Raw genomic sequence first — 21,739 nt, forward strand, 5'->3', positions numbered from 1 at the left:
GTATCCAGAGGTCAGGATGAAGGTGGGGTTTTTGCTAAACTGCCATGGTGGGGTTTTGCTAAAATTGGGTTTTCCACAGAGTGTACAGTGGGTCCCAGAGGATGCTCAGGAGACTGACTGCAGTGTGGACCAAGGTCACCCTTGTCACTGCACACCCCGAGGGTCTTGAGTCCCCATCACTGGGAGTAAGGTTGCAATGAAAACCCTGTGGACAGCTGGGTGAGCTGGTATATGGGCTCAAGGCTGTACGGAACCCTAACCTGTACTGGCCGAGAACCCAGAGACAGAGTCCTGTCCTGCCCTGTAGCCCTGGGAGAGTACCCTTCTGTGGATGGTATAGAGTCAACTCTGTCAGACACCCTACAAGTTGGTCTGCTGTCTCATTATTTCATTATGTAAATGTTGGGTTAGGGTTTGTTACTTCCAGAAAAGCAATTTCAAGAGAGATCAGGAAAAATAATGACAGCCCCAAATAGGAAAAATATTGACAGCCCTGAGTCTTGCTTGGCTATAGATCATAGAAAAGGGGAAGACTAGGGAAAGCTGAGTCCTTCCAACACCTTTTGAATATTCCACAAGCTTAATTCTCAAGCGAGTTTGGACAAGAGTCATGGTGAGATCAAAGGTTGAACCCAGCAACAAGACCTGCAGTGTGAACTTCCACGCACAGGAAGGCCTGCCCTGAATGATGCCAGCCCCATTGGAAAAGGACAGAGCAATAGTACTTGCAGTCTATGCCAGCGGATGGCCAGACCAGAGGAGCCTGGATCAGGCCCCACCAGTGGCCACTGCAGGGTGACTGGTGTAAAGGAGTGCAGGAAGCTGGGTTAGCCAGATATTATATCACCCCCTAAAAGAAGACCAGGACAGAAGGAATTCAGTGGGGGAAAATAAACACTCTCATTAATCAAAGCAGGCAGCGATTCCTTAAACAGGAGTGAAGGCTTGGTCCATATAGGAAGAGAAGGCTTCCTAAGGAGGAGGGACTTCTGTGCTCCCAAAAACATGTAAGAAGAGGAAAGCACACCCACAAGGGAGGAGGTCTGTAGCACAGATGTCTGACACAGCCTCCCTCAGGATGGGCTGAAAGCAGCAACTTACAAGTTAGTCACAGAGGGTAACCTAAGAGGCAATGGCCAATGATGTGAACTGTGCTGAAGGCTTGGTTGCTCAGGGGCTTTGGGGAGTGAATGGATCATGAGGGATCCAGCTTCATGATTCAGTGAGATCATAATCTGATGGCATTACTCAAGAGGTAATGGAATGTTGTGTGTGAGGCCCGCTCAAGGAAGTGAGTGGGTCACGGGTGCTGATCTTGGAGACAGTGTCTTGTCCCTGGTGTCTTCACCTATAGATCTCTCCTTCGAACCGTTTTGGGACAGCCACACCCTTCCGCCATGATGTTCCTGTCTGGCCACAGCCCTGAACACAACAGAGTCCATTGACTATGGACTGAAGCATCTGAAACTGTGAGCCCAAAATAAACTTCTTCCCTTTTAAATTGTTTATCTCAGGTATTTTGAGAAGCTGGCTAACACAGGAAATGGGTTTTGAGAAGCTGGGTCACTGCTGTGACTATACCTGATGATGTGGCTCAGAAGCCTTTGGAGTTGGTTTGCAGGAAGAGTTTGGTAAGGTTTGGAGAAATAGGCTAGAGAAGCTCTAGAAGGCTGTAAGCAGAGCTTAATGGATGTTCAGATGGGAGTTCCGATGACCATAATGCTGACGGGAAAGTGGACAGTGAAGACTGCACTCATGAGTTTCAGATGGGAGCAAGGATTCCACTGGGATTTGGGACAAGAGCCATTTGTGTTACATTCTGGCAAAGAATTTTCCTATGCTTTGTCTATATCCTAAGACTTTGTGGGGACTGAATTTAGAGGCAATGGAAATTTCAAGGCACCAGACCATTTATGCTGTGATGTAGGTACTGCTGAATGCTTTTAGCCAGATTTACTGTGAGCATCAGGAGCAAAAAGCAGAGTGGAAAGATTTGAAAAAGTTGCAGTTTGTGCAGAAAAGGAGTGCCTATAAAGCTGGGACAAGGAAAGTGTGGTTGCTGAAGTAACGCCACTGTAAGAAGTCAAGTTCTTTGCACTGTGAAAATCCAAAAGATGCCTTGAAGACATTTCAAGAATTGGCCACATTCACCCATAATGACACACTTTAAGGTATAAAACTATAAATTCATTTGAAAGACTTTGCTTTAAGAAGAGAGACTATGGAGTTTCTTCTCACTCAGGGCCACTTAGGGAAAGGTTTCCCAGGATTTATTTCACCAGGCTCAGCTGCCAGAAGCCACTGCAACCATAGACCAAGGGGTTCCAGCTACCGCTGGCCTTGGTGTCATCAATATGGTGCTGCAGAATGTAGGCATTCAGAATGCAGGTTATAGGGTCTCTGAGCTTCCACAGAGATTTCAAAGGGAGGTCAGATACTGTATGACAGGATCAAAGTCCTTTCTGTCAGCCCCAGAGAGAGCAACACATGAAGCTGTGAGATGAATCCAAAGCTGCATGAAGACTTGGAGATCCCAGGAATGTGAAACATCTTCCAAAGGAAAGCTATAGGCAGTGAGCAGATCCAGCCTTAAGGAGCGGCCATGAGAGATGCAAGCAGTGAGGCTATAGGGAAAGGGCTGCCCAAGCCCTTTGGAGTTCACGTCTTGTCACCATGTCCCCTGGATGCTGCATGTGCAGCTATAGGACTTAATGTTTGTCCTGCTGGATTTTGGTCATTTGTCTAATCCCTCCTTTCGATGCCCACATTCTCCCCTTGTGTAATAAGGATATTTACTCCATGTTATTTTATCTTTGGGATGTGTAACTTGTTTGTTTTTTTTTATTTTATTTTATAGGAGCTTCAGCTAATAATTTGCCTTGAGTCTCAGAGGAGACTTTGGACTTGGGCTTTTGAGCAGTGCTGAAACTATGAGACCTCAGGGACTTTTGGAGATGGACTACATGCACAGTGAGATGGACACTAAGCATTTGGGGCTGAGGTGGAATGTCATGGTTTGATCCAGTAGTTACCTCAAAAGGGCTCATTGTGTTGAAGGCTTGGCTGCTGGTGGGCTTTTGGGAAGTAATTAGTCATGGTTGTTCTAACTGAATCAGTAAGTTAAACCTTTCATGAGCCCCTAATTTGATGGTGTCACTGGGAGGTGATGGGAAAAGGCTCAGCCTAGTAAATGGCAATGTGGCCTTAGGGACTGCATCTGGTCCCTCACCCTGGCCTCTGGCTCCGTCACCCTCTCATGACTTCTAGATGCCATGCAGTGAGCAGCTTTCTTCTGCCATCCCTTCCACCATGATGTTTCTGCCTCACTCTCCCCTGAAGCAATGGAGCCAGCTGACCATGTACTGAAACCTCCCACACCGAGCCCAAACAAACCCTTCCTCCTGGAAGTCGTTATACTGAGGTTCTTTGTCACAGTGAAGAAAAGCTGACTTTTCACAACGCAGAGTACCTGAGGGTCTATGGATGTGTGCATAGGGGTCAGTGGTCATCAGGGAGGCCAGGTGCTGGACACAGTGTGGTGCACTGCACACATGGTGAGGGACTGCCCCAAGGTGGAACAGATGATGTCCCTTTGTCTTGCCCTCCCTGGAGTCTTTCTGGAGCACCAGCCCTCAAGAGCAGAGAGGGTTCCCAGAATGCCCTGCGGAGGGGACCTGGCAGAGCAGCGGTGCAGGAGAGGGGGTGGAGAGACATTTGGCCTGGTCTCCAGCACTGTAAACTCAGAGGCCTGGTGGCCAGGCCTCCTCTCACCTGTGGAGGAAGTTGCCAGTGAGGGGAAAAGATGGGGTATTGTCCCTGTTGACCAAGGCAGTACAATTTAAAATCTTACACATCACACTCAAAGGTAGCAGGGGACGACTCTGAGAGGTGGAAAGGCAGAGCCAGAGCCAGGCTCCTCCATAGCCAAGGATCAGCACCCTGTGCTTCCTCCTTCTCAGCCCTAAAGGAGCCCACAGATGCAACCAGGAAATGCCGGCCACCCGTGGGACCAGCTCTCTGCAGCAGAGCCACCAGGAAAGATGCCAGCCTGAGAAGATGCAACACCTGGGAACTCAAAGGCATCGAGACACGCCAAACTCTATGTGTGTCTCATTTTGACAAGAAAATCTTTCGGTGCTCAGCACCTAGGTCAGTCTTGGCAGCTTGTGAACGACATAGAAGCCCTACTTCCCTTCTCATTGCTGTCTTATACTGTGTGCAACATAGTAACAGTGATCCCGCTAAGGCTGAAGGTCTAAGAGCCCAATGAAAGGCCAATGTTAACCTTGTAAGATGGGAAGATTCGGGGGAACTTTCAAGAACTATTTCTAGGGACATTATTTCCTCTGGGGACATTGCCTCCATCCTTTCTTTTCTTCCATCTTTTCTGCCCTCCTTATGAGGTTCCCAAGAAGTACTGAGCAATGACAGCAGCTTGCCCTCCAGCCAAACCCAGTAGGAGAGACACAGCAAACAGTGCTGGTCCCCCTCAAGCCAGCAGGGGCAGGCAAGCAGACAGCCGGTGTCTCCTTTCTCCACTGTGATAAAGGTTCGTGGAGCCTCCCTACCCTGACTAAGTGACAGCAACAACAACAACACCCCAAACCCCCAAGCCCAGACTGTGACCCTGTGACCCACAATACACAAAGGGTACCTAGACTTAGCCGTAGGAGAACTAGTGCCCTAAGTAGCATCTGGCCAAAGGAGAAGTACAGAAGGCAAATGAACACATGGATCCCTCCCCACCCTCATGCGCCCCCCAGGAGACATAAGTTACAGCAATAGACAGTGCTGACTGCCTGTGATGAGGGCCAGCATCCTGAGCCCCTGACGGTGCTAGAGCTGACAAGGACGGGAAGAGCGGGATTGTTCGCCAACACAGTGAGGACTGGTCGGTGGCTTTTGAGGAAGTGGAGCTTGCACACGATGCAGCAGTCACACTTTTGGCTATTTACCCACAGGGGATGAAAACTTGTGTCTGCATGCAAACCTGCTTGTGGGTGTTGGCGGGACCTTTTTCCAGCACTGCCAAGACTTGGAAGCCAGCAAGACGTCCTTTGGTGGTGAGTGGGTCAATTGGCCAAGGCGCATCCAGAGAAGGGAGTTACCATCGTTCAGCACGAAGAAGTGAATTATGCAGCTAAGAAAAGACGTGCCGGAGTCTCAGACACATGCACCTAAGTGAGAGAAGCCAATTTGAAGAAGCCCCAGCACATATCATTCCAACTGGAGACAGTCTGCGAAGGGCAGCACTGTGGAGGTCGCAGAAGGTCGCAGAAGTGGTTGCCAGGGGCTGGAGAACACTGAGAATCTTAGGACTGTGAAACTGGATGGTCTGCAACAGTGGATAAGCATCATGACCCATTTGCCCAAGCCCACAGGGTGTTTCACACCAATGTTTCATATGTCGGTGCACACAAGAGCATGCGCCGTGACCTGATTGCTGACCACAGACCAGGTGCCAGCGATGGCTGTAAGAAACACTCTGCTGTGATGGGGATTTGGACAATGCAGGAGGCTGTGGGTGTGGAGGTGGGGGGTACATGGGAAGTCTCTGGACTTTTCTCTCGATTTTTCTAGGGACCCAACACTGCTCTAAAAAACTGAGGATTTCTAAAATAAACCTGTCCATCAGAAAGTTTCCTCTGCCCCGTGCTTCCATCCTGTTAGCCTCCTCCACGTTCCTGGATGGCATTGGCCAAGCCTGCAAGTAGGGGGACCTTGGGTGTGCCACAGCACAGGTGGGACCTAGGCTGGCTCCACTGTGATTCCCTCCCACCGAACTTCCAGCCTCGCTAGCGCCCTCCCAAGGCATCCACAATGCATCTGGTCACACACTGCCCCAGTATCAGTCCTCATACAGCCGCCTCCACACTGAGCAGCCTCCATCCAGGTCCTGAATCTGTCTCTATCCTGAGGCCCCTGGCCCTGTGGCTCTGTGGAGTGGGCATCAGGTTCTCTTCCTCTCAGAGCCCAGGGTGTTGGACCCATCTGCTGGCTTGTATCGGGCAGCCTGGGCAGGGGACAGGACTCTGCAGTGGCCCTGAAGATGTGTGACTCCTGCAGACACAGCCTCAGTGAATAGGGCAGACCTGAGGTCGCTGGGTGTACATATGGGGCTGCTTGCTTCTGCAAAAGGGAGGAGAGGAAGGGAGGCTGGGTCCACAAGGGCTGGTCCCAGGGTGACCTGGAGCTTCCTGCTCACTGAAGGCAAGAACCAAGCGATCTCTGGAGCCTTGGAGTCATTTCTAGGACCACAGAGAGACAGAGCCCATGAGCACGAGCCTGTGTGGACAAGAAGCCAGGAAACGGGAGAAAGAAGGGGTCCAGGGGCTCTGTGCAGAGCACTCTCTGGGGTCTTCTGCCACCTGCCCCAAGGGGCTCCTACCCCAGGCCACACATGGGGGGTTTCCAACTCACATCATCCTCAAGAAGCAGCTCAATGGGCTAAGCAGGCCGGGCTCCCAGTCCCACCGTAATTGTCTCTCCTTGGGTGTTGCCACAGACTCGCACTCCAAGGCTTGCTCTCCACTTAGGCGATATCTGAGACGCCAATTGAAGAATGCAGCTCTACCTAGCCTCGCTCGCACATCTCTATTTTCCCTCTGCGCGCCGGCGCTGGGGGCCGCAAGGTGTCTCTGCCTTCATTACTGCGTCCCAGCCGGGCTGGCGCTCAAGGTCACGGACAGCCAATCTCCCACCTCAGGATCCCAATTGGGAGCTCCCTCAAGCATGAACTATCAAATTATTGTCAATTCCGGCTGATTTTCTAACAGACAATGGAAAATCTTTGGTGGACTTCATCTGTGACTCCTACCCACTTTCTTATTTATTCAAAAATAACAGTGAAAGGTCACAGGCCCAGCATACGCAGTTAGCTCTTTGCTGTTTATTGAGTTTTTATGCTTGGTTTAAAACTGAATTACTGGGGCATAAAGTGAAAACGCGCTCATACCCTTCAGGAAAATCTGTACATAAAAATTAAATTGTATTATGAACAGCGGAGGGAGCCATGTGGGAAGCTTGGAAGAATTGATTAGGAGATCAAAGTGTCGCCGAGGATGCGTTATAATTGCTCAGGCCTGTCCCCGCATGTGTGTCTTTGTCATCTGGAGTCATTTAGTGAGGCCTCTGCCTGCTGCAGGTGGTGCAGTGCCAGGTGCTGCCTGTCCTGGGTGAGGGCTGGCCCTGGGGCTTGGCCATCCCAGGGCAGGGTGGGCACCAGCACGGACAGGGCTGGCCCACTGCAGGCTTGGCTCCTACAGCCTGGGCGGCTCTGGGTGCTGGCAGTGGGAGCGGAGAAGCCCAGGGACAGGTGCCCAGCAGTCGGGATGGAATCTGTGGGCTGGGATCCCACCTCTGGGCCGCACCTAGCCTAGAAGTGCAGAAGAGCGCCATCTACAGGAGCTCTGCGCGGCCTCACTGGCCCCTGAGGGAGAGACGACGCCCTCCTCACCAGGGTGGTACAGCAGCAGGCACAGGCTGATGTTCCGGTCCCATCCCCACCCTGTCCCTGCCTCTGTCCCCGTCCCCAACCCACAAGGGGTCACCCAGCTCCACAGTCACCCTGATGGGAGCCCCATAGCCCACCGCAGCCTTTCCAGCATTTCCTCGGCTCCTCCCTGCAGCCAGGCCTGGAGCTCCTGGGCAGAAGGGCAGTAACACTGCCCTAGGCACCCTGGGAGCATCTTACCCTGAAGGATGCTGGGAATCCGTACACTCAGGTTTCCATTTCTGCTTTCTGTTCCATGACTGAGCTCAGGGCTCCCTGACACAGGGAAGGGCCCAGCTCACGTTTCCAGGGATGGACCCCTCGCTCCTCCATTGCCCACCTGGCCTGGGGTAGGAGTGGGCTGGGTCCACTTCTAGGCTCTTAGCAATTGCATGGGCAGCTTGGGAAGCCACTTCCTGTCACCGTAGAGCTGAGAAATTCCAGCTGGAGGGTCACACCTGGTGAGTGCGGTGGCCCTGGTGTCACAGGGTGGGGTCAGAGCAGCTGGCACAAGGATCTTCCTGCTGTGCCTTTGTCCTTCAGTTCGTGTGTTTGTATGACTAATGTGCATCCTATAAATCTGGGGTAACACAGAGCCACAGCTGCTAAGGGTTTGTGACACCTAAAAGGAGTTCAGATAAGTTTTTGAAATAGAGTCTGGCCATGCAGCCCCAAATGGGTGCAAGCTTATGATCCTCCTGCCTCAGCCTCCTCAGCTCCTACAGGCCTGTACCGCCACACTCAGCTGGAGTAAGGGCATTTTAAGAAGCATATGAGCCAGCAGCAGGGAAGGGGAGGAGGACAAGGAGGCGGGCGTGTGGCCCGGCTCTGTAGAGCTGGGTTGCAGGGAACAGTATTTTCACAACCTTGGCCTTGAACTGGTCCTTTTTGGATGCCCTGTGTGTGTGCAGGTGCTGTGCTGCCTCCTGCTGCCCTTCTGAACCGAGATAATCCAGTGACAACTTTTGGCCTTGGCTCGTCCCTGTTACTTAGAAACATGGTCAGAGGGGACCTTGGCCCAGCTGCAGGCTTCTACCCTCCAGGAAGGACATCGCTCCCCACAACCGATGACTTTGAAGGTGATGCATTTTCCAAACCAAATAGAAACCTCTGCTCCATGGTCACAGTGGCACGGTGATACTGCCTCTGATGAAACCCACACCCTGGGGTCCCTGCCCCTTCCACCAGCCCAGCAGCTCCCATGTGGCTGCCGAGGAGTTTAGGACTTGAGAAGGATCCACCCGTGAAGAAGGGACAGGCAGCGACAGCAGGGTCCCACTGCAAAGGAAGGTGCTGCTAGGCACCGCGCTTGGCCCTGACCTGCCTGTCCCACCTAAAGGCACGGGTCACGGGAGCACAAGGTCCCCTCCTTCCAGAGCTTCAGGGATCCTGCAGCACCACAGGGTTCAGCACTCACCCATCGGGCTTGGCACCTCTCACCCCAGGCCCCATCCTCCTGTGGGGTCTGCAGCTGGCTCCAGAGCCGTCCCTCTGCATCTGTCACATCTGGAGGATGTGGCCCTGACAAGGCCCCTTGATACACCCACAGGGAATTATGTAACTGTACAGCTCAGCTCTCCACGCTTGTAAATACAGACAGATGGGAAGTTGGGGCGCCCTCCCGATGTCTACGGTGAGGAGCAGGGTGTGAGCCTACGTCTGCCCTGGCGGTGTGGCTTGCTGAGCACAGGGTCCAGGCCGTCTGCTAGCTGAGTTAATGAGCACCATTCCACGCTGGCCAGCGCTGAGCATGGCTCACGCTCACAGCATGGGAGCTCTGGGTCAGGTCAGGGTCCAGGCGCTTGGTGATTCAGACCACAGATCATGGCCACTCTGGCCTCTGGGGCCCCATCCTGTGCTCGGCCATTAACTCAGGCTGCTTCCCACCGGAGTGTGGAAGACGGACCGAGGGCAGGCGCTGGGAGGGACAGTGACGCACACACTGCGGAGGACGGGAGGCTCTGTCAGCTGCTTCCTCACCGGACTGGAGACAGAAGCCGAGAAACTGCCCAGGGGAGCGGTGCAAACGTTAGAGTTGCTGCCCACACGGCTTGCAGCCTTAATTAAGTGTCTCTCTGCAGACACCCAGCTGATCACAGGGTTACCAAGATGACCAAGGCGCTGCCTCCTCATTAAGGCGGCCACAATCTATCATTAGCCCTTTTGTTTGAGCGAGTGTTAATATTCGTTTACACCAAGATTCTCTAAACTCGGGGCACTCAGCTCGTGTTTCTGGAGGAGCAGCAAGGTCAGGGGCTGGGGGCCAAGTGTCCATCCATCTGTGCACTTTGCATGTGCACTGGGCGGGGTGACCTGCATTTCCTTTGTATTGTTTCTAGGCTGTGAGGGCAGAGGGGAATTGAGATGGAGTCTTGGTTCCTGTGCCTTCATTGCCTACCACGTCTGATGCTCACCCTTCCCCAGCCCTGGGCTTTACCCGCCACTACAAACCCCCTTCTCAGTGTTCCTCTGAGACCCAGGAAGCCAAGGTCTGGTGTCCCTGCGCAAAGGGAAAAGTGGGAGGCACAGTGTGTGCACAGGACTTTGGTCCGGGCCCCAGGCCTGCTGAGGGATGGTGTGTCTTCTTTGCTGTGTCTGCCAGGGGCTCCTGTGCCCCCATTTCCTGAGTGATCTGCTGATTCCTCACCGGGGCCTCATGCTTTCCTGCAACTCGCTGTATTGACTCATCTGATTTTTCAACCGAGTAGCTGATGAATTAATAATCCCAAATAATGGCTGGCATTCCAGAATGCTAATGCATCTCTGCGGGATAAATGAAAGGCAGAGTATAGTGGGGAAGGGGAGAGGTCTCCAAGCTTATTAATTTAGCAGTCTAAATGAGAGTCAGAATCTCAGCCTGAATAAACACTGGGGGTTTGTTTCGGTCCCTGAGGTCTTTGAGAAAGTCAGCTATTGAAAGGCTTGCCTCGAAAGCTTTTAACCCCCAAGTAATTACCATCGAGCTCGCTACCATTTCGTTTCCATTAATCCAGATTTGGAGCAATTTTCCTGCTGTCGTTAGCCCAGGTTAAGTGAGTTTGTTTTTTGTAATTGTGTCCTGGTAATATCAAGCTGGACAAAAGCGCTACGATGCTGGCCAGGAACCCTGCGGCAATAAAGCACACTTTCCCTGGAGTCTCCTGCCCGGGTCGCCAGACACCAAGCCAATATTGTCTCAGTTTCCACACAAGATGTCTGCGTAGAGCTCAGTCACACGTACACACTCATTTGCACACACACATACACTTACATTCACAAAAAGCAAGCGAACCTGGAGAAGTCAAGGTGGTCACTGGATTGCATCAGTCCTCACATCCTGGCTGCGGTAGATAGAATGAACAATCAATGTACATGTAATAGTTGATTTTTTATACATGCGGTGATTTTGTAAGATGTTATGTTACGTGCTATGGTTTAGACCTAGAATGTCCCCCCAAACACTCCTGCTCCGAGGTGGAGCCTGGCAGGAGCGGGTGGATCGCTGAGGTGTGACCCGGAAGGCTGTGTTTTTGTTCCCGGCTCCTACCTCGCCTCTCTGCTTTCTAGCCATCATTGTGAGCAGCTGTCAGCTAGCCCTTCTGCTAGGCCAGTTGTGCCTTGGAGCCAGCCAACCATGGACGAAACTCACTGGAACAGTGAACCAAAATAAATCTTCTCCTTTAGGTTACAGCTGTAAGGTATTTTGTCCCGGTGACAGGAAAGGTGATTGTGACATTACTTTTGGGAAAAACTGGTACGCATCACATAGAATCTCTCTGATTGCTATTTACAAGTGCATGTCAATCGACAACTACCTCATGATAAGGCATTAAATCCAACAACATTTGCATTCATACTCTTACTTGGAATGCTAATGAGCGCACTGTATAACGCACTTCCTTTGAAGTCTTGTCTAAGCTAGTTTCAGTGGGTCCATGGAACTATAAAGATTACAGATATGTGCATGTGTACTGAAGGATTTGCACTGGAGTTTTTATTCACTTCTTTGTGCTTGACTTTGTACAAAAGCCACTTAACAAAAGTCTGATTTTTGAATCATTTCAGAAATCCCCAAGAAATACTTTGCTAACTTTCTCTCAGCTATAGATGCTCTATTTGCAAAAGAACCCCTGCCACGCCACTCAGGTCCAAGGTAGCACCTGCACGTCACCTGGGTGGCCCATGTGTGTGGCCAAACCTGTCCTGTGATATCTTTGTGGGGACACAGCCGCAAGCACAGGTCTGAGATCAGCTGTGGCTGCTTCCTTGAGCCGCTGCCATAGTGCCCCAGGGCTGGGAGGCAGGCAGGTTTGCATTCAACCCCTATTAGGGGAGGTCTATGAGTCCCACAGAGCACCAGCTCCTGGTATGCTGCTCTGGGATGGGGCTTTATCCACATTACTTTCTGTCTGGGGACATGAAGTCTAGCACCTGATCTTTACCTTCCTGTAGGGCCACTTAGGCTTCCGCCCTGGTCACCTGCTCCTAAGCAGCCGGCCTCTGCCACCAGGTGCTACCTGGGCAGGTGTGGAGCCTGTCCCTACCATCCCATACATCCCCTACTTCCCTGACATGCTCCAAGGCTCTGCACATCCATTAGGGGACAGGTCTGCACTGAGGACTCTAGGGGAGAGGTGAGAGCTGGCATGGATGGAGGTAAGGAGAAGACAAGCAGCACAGCACTCAAAGTGTGGCTTCACCCTAAATTCCGAAACTAACAAAGAAGAAAAATGTTGAGAAAGAGGCTTGAAAGCTAGCTGTAATGTTAACTTGAACAAATCAAGGCTTCCTATTGGGTTAGGGAGCAAAGCTCTGGGTGTGTCTATGGCCGACAGACATGTAGGCTGCAGACCGAGGAGGGAGGACCTGCCTGGGTGTGGGTGGCACCAACCAATAGGCTTGTAGGCTGGATGGAACAAAAAGGAAAAGAAGCAGGAAGTTTGCTCTTGGCAAAGGAGCAGCGGTCCTCCCTGTGCTCCGCGTCTGTACAGCCCACGTGGTGTGGGGCAAAAGACCATCTTTCCGGGATTCGGGACCGAAGGGTCCCCCACTGCACCCCTCCATGACAGAATCACCTGAAGGAGGCGCCTCGGTGAGAAGGGGAAGGCACAGCTGAGAATCGAGGGAGAGCGGGCCACACTCAAGGGTCCCTGAAAAGTGCTGATGATGGTCACGCTAGATCCCATAGAGCGAGGGCACGAACCCAGGCGGGGAGCAAGCCAGGGAAACCAGCCATGAGGATGCAGGCACCACATGGATGGGGAAACTTCAGATGAGCAGGAGTCGAGCAAAGCCACAACCTTTAAAAGCAAGGGACTGGAAAGCTTGACCATGCAGATAGGAAGTAGCAACATCAGTGCTGAACTAATCCAAGGTGAAGTCGGGTGATAAGGATAGAGGGCATATTCTGTGGACAGCTTGTACTGTGACCTCGGGTGCACAGCATCCAGGCTTCAGCAGGTACACCGAGCCCTCAAAACATGAAAACCGAAGACGGCACAGACGCGCCATATCCTGCAGGCCAAGCTTAGTGCCTACCATGTTTGTGGTTCTACAGATCAAAGACAACTGTGCCACTGAAGACCAAAACAACAGAACTGGCAGAGGGCCCTGTGTGTGACAAATGCATTGTACTACTCTTTTCTAGTAGGTGTGAAACATTTATGGAAATATCATAATAAACTCTAGTGAAACTTTGATGTTTTAATTGGCACACTTTACTGACTGTGCAATAAATGAAATGTAAGTAAAGCAAAGCTTTTAGAAACTTGAAAAGGTGCTTTTAGGTGTTGCAATTCCAGAAAAGAAGAGCACAGTCACATGCTGTGTAATGAGACTCTGTAGAGGGTAAGGGAGCCAGACCATCCCCGCGGACTGGGTACCGGGGACGTCACCCATGTGCAGTGGTGTAACACACCTTCTGCATGGCCAGCACAGCATGAGCATTGGGTGCACAGTCTGATACTAGATATAATGTTGCTGGCTTATGGGTTTATCACACAGTGGACCCTTGAGTTAGGACTGGCCTCACGTATGAACAACTTGGGTTACGACTGGAATTTTAGTTTTAACTTATGACCAAAGTCTTGCCTTCTGACCTGAATGCTGGCTGCTCACGCTTCCGGATAGTCTTAAACACAGATCTAACACTTACAGAGTTCTGGAAGGAATATGACAGCATCCTTTCCTGTGCGGGGTTCATCGAGAAATCCTGGGCCAGCAGCTCTCTAAGGATGCTGAGGTCTGCCTGTGTACCAGAGACAGACTCTGAAGGCTGTGCGGAGGAGCCTGAGCCCTCAGTCGACCAACTTGAGTTACAACCAACCCTTGGGAACAAATTGAGTTTGTAAGTCAAGGGCCCATCATTATTGCAGAGGGTCCCCCTTCCGAGGGACCAAGTGCCCTCATCACTGAGTAGTACTTGACTGTGGTTGTAAACAGGGAGACGGGGAGACTCAGCCAAATCAGCACCATGTGGGATGGGCTGCAGGGGGTGTGCAGACTCCACCGAGTTACTAATGGAAGTCAGGGTTCATCCTTCGAGTGCAGTGGGAGTAAAATAAACTGCATGGACACAGAAAGCAATACTAAAGACAACAGCAAACAAAAGTCGAGGAAATACAAAGAGCCAACGTGGTTTCACAAGTGCAAATCTTTATTTTAACTGAAGGAAAAAACAACATGACTGACCAGCAAAATAACTTACATTAATAAGTAAAGATGACTAAAACGTAACACGTGTGGGAGGAGACATTTCCAGTTCACAGGAGCTGGCAGGCACGATTTCAGACCAGTGGTTCTGGTCCACTGGACCTCTGACGGTCAAAGTGAAACCGCTAAATCGTCGGCTTGGCATGTGCGGGTAGCTGTCAGGAAGCCGAGCTCCCACACATGCAATCCCGAGCAGAGTGGCAGCAATCACAGTCGGCCTGCAAATCTCACAGGAGCGTCTGTATCGGTAGAAGAACCACGCCAAGCAGCGGTGGCAGTGGTTTCTCGAATGTGATGGCAGTGGCAGGGGGTCGTCAGGTGAAAGTCGTGAGGCGGAAGGGAAGGCAGAGGGGATGCTGCTCGTCAGGACGGCCTCGCCCCCACGGCGCTGCTCACGGGCATCTCTGATCCTCAAGCTCACCCTTCTTTGTTTCAGAGGAGTGCGCCACTGTGTGTGAGCACCACGCTCTCTCTGCCCATGCCCCCGTCGGCCGGTGTATCCCACGGTTTAACCCACACTGTGAGTAAAGAGCAGAACAAAAGAGCCACAACGGGAGTAGGGAGATAGACTGTTCTCCGAGTGCAAGGGGATCAAGAGAGGGAGAAAGCGGGGAGAGGGGGAAGGAAAGGGCTGAAAGAAGATGAAGGCGTGCTGTGTGCGCGCCGACTCCACACGTGGGCTATCAACGCGACGGACTGGAAGGGTGGACTAATAAAGATTTAATTGTTGTAAATTTTTAAATATTTATTTATTTATGTTTGGTATCGGGGATCGAACAAGGGACCCTGTGCTTGAGAGGCAGGCTGAGAAACAGCTAAGCTGAATCCCCAGGCCCCCCCCCTTTAATGAAGATTTAAAATAAGAAAAAATAGGAAGGGCACAAGAATGGAAGTGAAAACATTCAGCTCACCAGGCCTGTGGCTGAGAGACCCCAGCAATGTGTGGACATCGAGAACTAAACTGTGACTCCAGGGAAACTGCTGGGTACGAGGTCAGCGCACAGAGGGGACACTCCCCGCCCACGCCGAGCAGCAGCTCAGACACCGTGACACAGGGGAGAAGGGAAGGGACCAGAAGCACCGGGCCTGGTCAGGGCGTGGACTGGGGTGCTGGGCCCAGGGCTGCTGTGTCCTGCCAATGCACAGGGCATCCAGGAGCTGCCCCTCTCCTCCACCAGTTTTTGCCCACTTCCTACTCGTGTTGCACTGAAGCTGTTCTTCACAGAACAAGCTTCTCAGAGTGAGATGAAAGCTGGCTCGTCCGGAGCTCTGGGGCTGGAGTGTGCGTGGGTCCCACACAGCAGCTTCCCTAAAGTCCCCGATGCCTGCTGGGCACCCTCCGTGTCGCGGGTGACATTCACAGTGCCACCCTCCTACCCGAGCTGAGGGAGACACTCGCTATCCTCAGGGAAATGACAGAGAGGTCTATGACACACATCGAGGAAACCCGGAGAACACTGCAGATCAGGAAGCTCGGTGTTCCAAAGCGAGCGTGTGAAAATGTCACTCCAGCGCTGCTTTCTCCCGAGCTCACTCCAAAGTTCGTGTGATGAAAGTAAAAAGTGCAAGCGGACAGGGGAGAGCACCTGAGAGGAGGAGGAGGAGGGTCTGCCCGGCCACTTGGAGAGTGGTTCTGACACTGTCCACTGCTCTGCAGCACTTCTTGGAGAGTGGATGGACCCTCAGTCCCTCTGTGGGCCAAGTGTCCGGGCCTTTGAGGGCCAGAAGCAGGTGTGAGGTACGGCTCTGTCTGTAAGGATTCCTTTCTTTAAGGAGCCAGGTCTGGAGCAGAGAGCAGCCAAGTGTTCGCTTCTGCTCCGCCCTGGAGTGAGTGGCTGAGGGTCCCTTTCTGCTGCTGTGACGTGTTTCCCCATCCCCGGGTCAGTTCTCTAGAGGACAGACCTGGCCTGTCGGCTGCGGGCTTTGGGGACGGGACTCACCCACCTCTGGCACTCCAGGAAGTGGGAGCAAATCTGGCCGGCTCAGAATGGGCAGGGTGGAGACGTCCTGGACCCAGGGCAAGGTGGAGCTGACCAAGGCAGGGGCAACGGGCGGGTGCGGCTTGCAGAGTCGGGTAGTGGGCGATTGGGGTGTGTGGAAGGGGGCTCACGGGCTACCGTCTGCTCCTGGAGGCAACCAGCTGCCTTGGCTTGGGGACGGGCCTTTCTCAGGATGTCACCACATCCCAGAGCACACAGTTACATGTGTGACAAGAATGGACCTCGGCTGGGGCTGGGGAGCATTTGCAGCAGCCTGTGGTGCCCTGCTCGGGTTCAAAGTCTGGGCAGCTGTGCTCCAGTCTTGCCCAGGCCAGGGGAAGTCGGGGTGCTTGCCCTACAGGTGCTTCTCCTCACTGTCAGGGCGTGGAGCGCGCGGGTGGGTGGAAGGTGAGTTATTTCGGATGAACACCTCGCTCCCAGATGTCCTACTTCTCTCTCCTTGCACCTGGATCAGCAGAGCCTGCCCTTCCCTCCCTGCCTGGAATCGTCCCTAGGACATTGTGACCATATCGCTATTTATGGTGACTCCTTTTGAGCCAACTTATTAATAAGCCAAGCGAGTCTCAGGAATAAAATCATGAGAAGAAAATTACATTTGAAAATTTCCCTGAAGATTTACGGTTCCCTGACACACGGACCCAAAGTCTTGGGAGCTCTCCAGAGATAAGGGCTTTGTGTGCTTGGAAACCTGGGCTAATTGGCCAAGTGGAGCCCAGCCCAGAGCTGCATCATTCGGGCAGCTGCCGCCCCCAAACACCTTCCACTCACAGGGAAGGAGAACCAGGTGGACAGCTGTCAGCAACTGAGGCTGCACTTTGGAGGAGCATCGTCCTGCATCCGGAAAGCTCAGGGCTCTTACACTGTCCACTGCTTTCCAGCACGGCTGCATGGGGCGGCCGGGACCTCAGTCCCTGACCCCTTCCTGCCTGTGTCTGCACCCTGAGAGGGGGTGACCGGCAAGCTGAGGACTGAGGCTCCAGCTCTGTGGCGTCACGATCCTCTCAGTCACCTCCTAATCAGAGTGACAGTCACATGTCCCGGGGTCACCCAGCCAAGGATGTGCTGAGTATCCCGTCAGGGTGAGGGAGGGGCTACGGCCTGGTCCCCTGTCACAGGGATGATGACAGCAGGTTGGGGCCAAATGTGACTGTTGCCTGGGGGGACCTGGCAGCCAGGCAGGGCCACAGGGGTGTTTAGGGCAGGTACTGTGTCTGTCCGAGTAGCTCTGCCACAGGCCTAGGGCTGAGCGGCTCTGGACATAGGCAGGGCTGTGTCCAGGCCCAGAGTGAGGAGGGCTCTTTAGTGAGGTCCTTTTCCCAGGGCACAGTGGGAGGGTCTTGTGTTGCCATGGTCTGATCCACTCTGGTGCTGCTGTGGTTATTGTCCAGCCACTTGGTGGCAGGCAGTGGTCCCCAGTCACAGCTCCTTAGGGTTCTATTGCAGGGGAGAGCGCTGCTGCTGTTCTCCACTCCTCTTGGATGGAGGTGTGGGCCTTTTTGGCTTTGTCCCGTCATGAATGAGGCCACCGTGGACCTTTGTGACCTAGTCCCTGTGTGGCTCCTGGGTAGCCCCCTTGTGGACAAGGTGTTCACCTGGGATGCGACTCTCAGGAAACCCCAAAGGGCTCCTGCGCTGGGGCCAGTGGGCGTGTCCGTTGAGCTCTCAGAGCAGTGCTGTGTTCTCCCCTTGAGGTTTTCCTCCATAGTGCTGCAACGGCCAAGGGGAGCATCAGTACGTCGCCTTCCTGGCCAGTTGCAGGACTTCTTTTGGGAAACTGATGAACATTACTGAAAGTGTTGTCTGTCATGCAACCACTGTAACAAGCCCATAGACCTGGCGGTTTGGCTGAGAATGGCCACCTGCAAGGCTCTGGGGCATGAGGAGCCTGAGGAAGCTGAGGTTGGGCTGGGAGTCACTTCCTCCCAGGCGGTGGGAGGCTCCGCCTAGCCCCTCTCCCTGGCCTGCAATGGGCCAGCTTCTCCCTGTGTACAGGTAGACATCTCTCCGTGGAGAGTCTTAACAGATGACCCTGAGGAAGCTCCTCATCGGGAGTCAGGGCTGCTCCAATGACCTTGTGTTTGTATGGTGACAGCATAAAGGCCTCCTCTCCAAATATGGCGGTGTGTGAGACTCCAAGACTATTTACTGTAGCGTGGGAATCTGGAGGGAAATGATTTGATTCACAGTGATGCCTGAGGGTGCAGTCCTGGGAGGAAGAAACCCACAGCCACGGGCGTAGGACCGGGCAGCGAGCCAGGCATGCCATGGCCCACAGGCTCACACCTCCCCAGGGTGCCCCAAAGCCCCTCAGGGGCCACACCGAGCTGAGCCCTATCCTCCCAGATGCCTCTGCGGCTCTTCCCTGCATTGTGCAGGCACTGAGCTAGGCAAGGTGGGCAGTCAGGGATGAAGGGCAGACATGACATCTGGGAAACTTGATTTGTAGTGGTACCGAGGCTTTGGCTACAGCAAGAGTTCATTTGTGCCAGAGTGGCTGCATCGGCCCGAGGATAATCCAATCCAGGAAGATGTCTGTCACCGGCTCTGCTCTCCTGCCAGGGCTGCCAGCCTGTGGGTTCCACTGTGGGGCCAGAGTGACAACAAGAGGACCCTTGAAGAGATCGGCGCCAAGGGCAGTGGAGGCTGCTGTGTGGTCCCCTGGGAGGACTGGGCACCTCCTCCCTGCTGGGAACCTTCTCTGACCTGTGTCAGGGCAGAGATTCAGGCTTGTATTTTAAATAATACAATTAAAAATTCCACCTCTGAAACATGGTAATTGTAATCTGTCTCATCTCTAAGTGTAATTATATTAAACTCCAATTTTCCCTCAAATATGCATTCTAATTCAATTTTCCTTTTTTTCTCTTCTTAACTAAATCTATTATCATTCCCTGGGTTAAATTATGCTTATTTAATCTTTGATGAGGCCTTTCTCTGGCAATCAGTTGATTTAAATTAATGCCCCCAAGCCTTGGAGAGGGCTGGGCTCGGAGGGGACCTTAAGAACGGCCCAGTCCCGGGTCCCAGCTTCGGGGTCTCTCACCCATGTTCCCTCCGGACACATTCCCTGAGGAGCAGGGATAGCGGGTGAACAAGCAGAGGGCTCCCGGGGTTAGAGGCAGAAGAGAGCAGAGTGGCCCTAGACATGCTCTGATCCTGCTGGGGTGCAGGCCACAGGACGGGTACTGCATCCCCCACTCAGCAGCCCCACCCAGCACCCACAGCCCAGCGGCCTCCAGAAAGCAGTGATTGTCAAGAACACTGTGTTGACCTCGATGTTTCTCGTTATCATATTACTTAATATAAATCCCTTAGGTTTATAGCTTTGCTGTGACCATTAAACCAAACTATGGTATGTATTTAATACAAAAATAATTGACAAAGCAAAAAAAAAAAAAAACCAGTTAAATTCACATCATTGGCTGAGAAACAGGCAACATTTGAGGGGAAAGGAATTGTGGCCCAGGTGGCTGTGGTCCTCCTGGGTGAGAGCCGAATGTGCCCCAACTACCTAAGGAGAATGGAGTGGTGGCAGACCCTCCCCTTCCTCCGTGTCTCTGCTGAGAAGCACTGTGCTCCCCGGGCTGCGGCTGCCTCAGGCCCGTCATCTTCCTGCAGTGAGTGGAAGCCACGGCAGGCCTCAAACACAGCCTGGGTGTGGGGACAACTGGGCCTCAGGGATTCCTGGACATTCAGGGTGCAGGTCTGTCAGGGCTACCACTGACAGGATGCGGAGTGACTGCATCCTAGAGATCAGTTTGCTCCACATCTGTCCCCGTCTGAGAGGACACCAGTCCCAGATCCCCATCTGCTTCCAGTGGTCCGGGCGCCTGAGACTCACCACCACCATCACCTCTGCTCCTCGATGCCTGGGCCCCATGGGTCTCGGGTGCTCAAGGTGCTGTGGAGCAGGTTAGTCAGTGGGGACTCGATGTGTGACCCCAAGGAAGGCCACAAGGGACACAGTGGCAGGTGCAGATGGTCCCTCTGAACCTCGGTTTCCCTGACTTTATTGGCTCTAGGAGTGGGCAAACCCAGCAAGATGCCCGGCCTATGAGGCTCTGAAGAGTCCACCCATTCACACGTGCGTGCGTTTATATGTTAATTCACTGGTGGGTTGGTAAGCTCACTCAGGGAGCCCGAATCCCCAGTGTATCGGGTAGTACTTACTAGACAAACGGAAACAACACAGGAAGTATAAATGTATATAGAAATTTGCAAGACTGGCTTACAGTGGCCTCCCTCAGGGTTGAATGAGGAAGAATCCAGAGGTCTGTCTCCACACTGGAGACCGAAGGATTTAGTTGAAGGTCTGGAGTTCACTGCCGTGCCCTGTGGGGTCTGTACCAAGAGGCCCATGGGTCTGGGGTGGAAGGCTGAAGAGTCTATGCCAGAAGCCGAAGAATCTGTGCTGGAAGGCAGGAGATGACGTCCAAGGTGAAGACAGGAGCTCCTCTAAAGCAACACAAGCAGCTGTGTCCTTCCTTAGCTGACGAGGAGCAGCCTAGGTGGGTGGATCTCCCATGCCGAGCTTCTCAAACTGACCCAGTCACTCAACCCTCACACCCAGAATGCCATTCCCAAACTACTTCCTGTAGTGGTGCTGCCTACATAGATACCACTGCTGTGGAATCCTCGGTGACTTATCTGAATTGTAGCCCAGTGTCTCCTATGCTTCCATCACCCACACAGCAAAGCCACAGCCGCCGGTGAACCTGACAACCTGGAGGGAGGACCACCAGTATCATTGACTTGTCCTCACAACAGATCCAGACTCACCTGCCTCTGCCTGCTCCCGCTGTTCTGAGGTGTCCGTTCCTCCCTCAGTCTGTGTCTCCCATGTGTGGGCTCAGCTCTGAGCCTTGCAGGGAGAGGCAGAAAAAACACAGCCAGCCCCGGACTCTGAGAGTCCCATAGGAAGAGGGAGATGGTGCTGGGAGCAAATGCTCAAGAGCTGTGCGGAACAGAGCCACCCTGTGTGTGGCCTGCAGGCCTGTCCCCTGGGTCCATCTGTTGCACTCTGGTCCCCTGTGTCTTTGCTGTAAGGAGTTGCAAGTGTCTGGGCCACTCTCACCCATGGTAGCAGAAATGCAGCACCTCTCATCATACTTGGGCCTTGGAGGAGCCCAGACACCAGGAAGGAAAGATTCCTAGCAGGCTAGATGCTTGGGCAGGAGAGGATGCTGTTCTCAGGGTGGGTTTTCTTCTTCTCAGGAAAGTTCAGTCCTTCTTCAGAAGGTCTTCCGATGATCTGCTGAGGCCCTCTGAGTGTGACAGGGACTCTCCTCGCTCCATAAACAGATGTCCAGTGTCAGCCACAACTGCAAGATGCAGCTGGGCAGTGAGTGATTAAAAGCCCTGACCACAGTCCAGCAGAGGTGGCCCATAACACTGACCAGCACAGTTTGCCTGGTCAGCTGGAACCTGTGAGGGCAGAGGGTCACACACCCCCCGCCCCGCAGTATCCTAAGACACAGCTGTTCTGCCTAAACCCAAATGCATCAAACCTGCCCCATAGATGGGCTTTTGGGGTGTCCTCGGGGATGTCAGCTCTTCT

General features: G+C 53.0%; 1 long non-coding RNA gene across 1 annotated transcript; it reads left to right on the plus strand.

Moving 5' to 3' along the window:
* The first annotated feature begins 1,286 nt into the window (after window positions 1-1,286).
* Window positions 1,287-18,851, plus strand: LOC104869190. The gene is made up of 3 exons (XR_782221.1): window positions 1,287-1,469; window positions 8,404-8,571; window positions 18,629-18,851. It is a non-coding gene; the product is annotated as an uncharacterized LOC104869190 (long non-coding RNA).
* The last annotated feature ends 2,888 nt before the right edge of the window (window positions 18,852-21,739 follow it).

Source organism: Fukomys damarensis, unplaced genomic scaffold, assembly GCF_012274545.1.
Source record: "Fukomys damarensis isolate Sample0158 unplaced genomic scaffold, DMR_v1.0_HiC HiC_scaffold_19, whole genome shotgun sequence".
Lineage (NCBI taxonomy): Eukaryota > Metazoa > Chordata > Mammalia > Rodentia > Bathyergidae > Fukomys > Fukomys damarensis.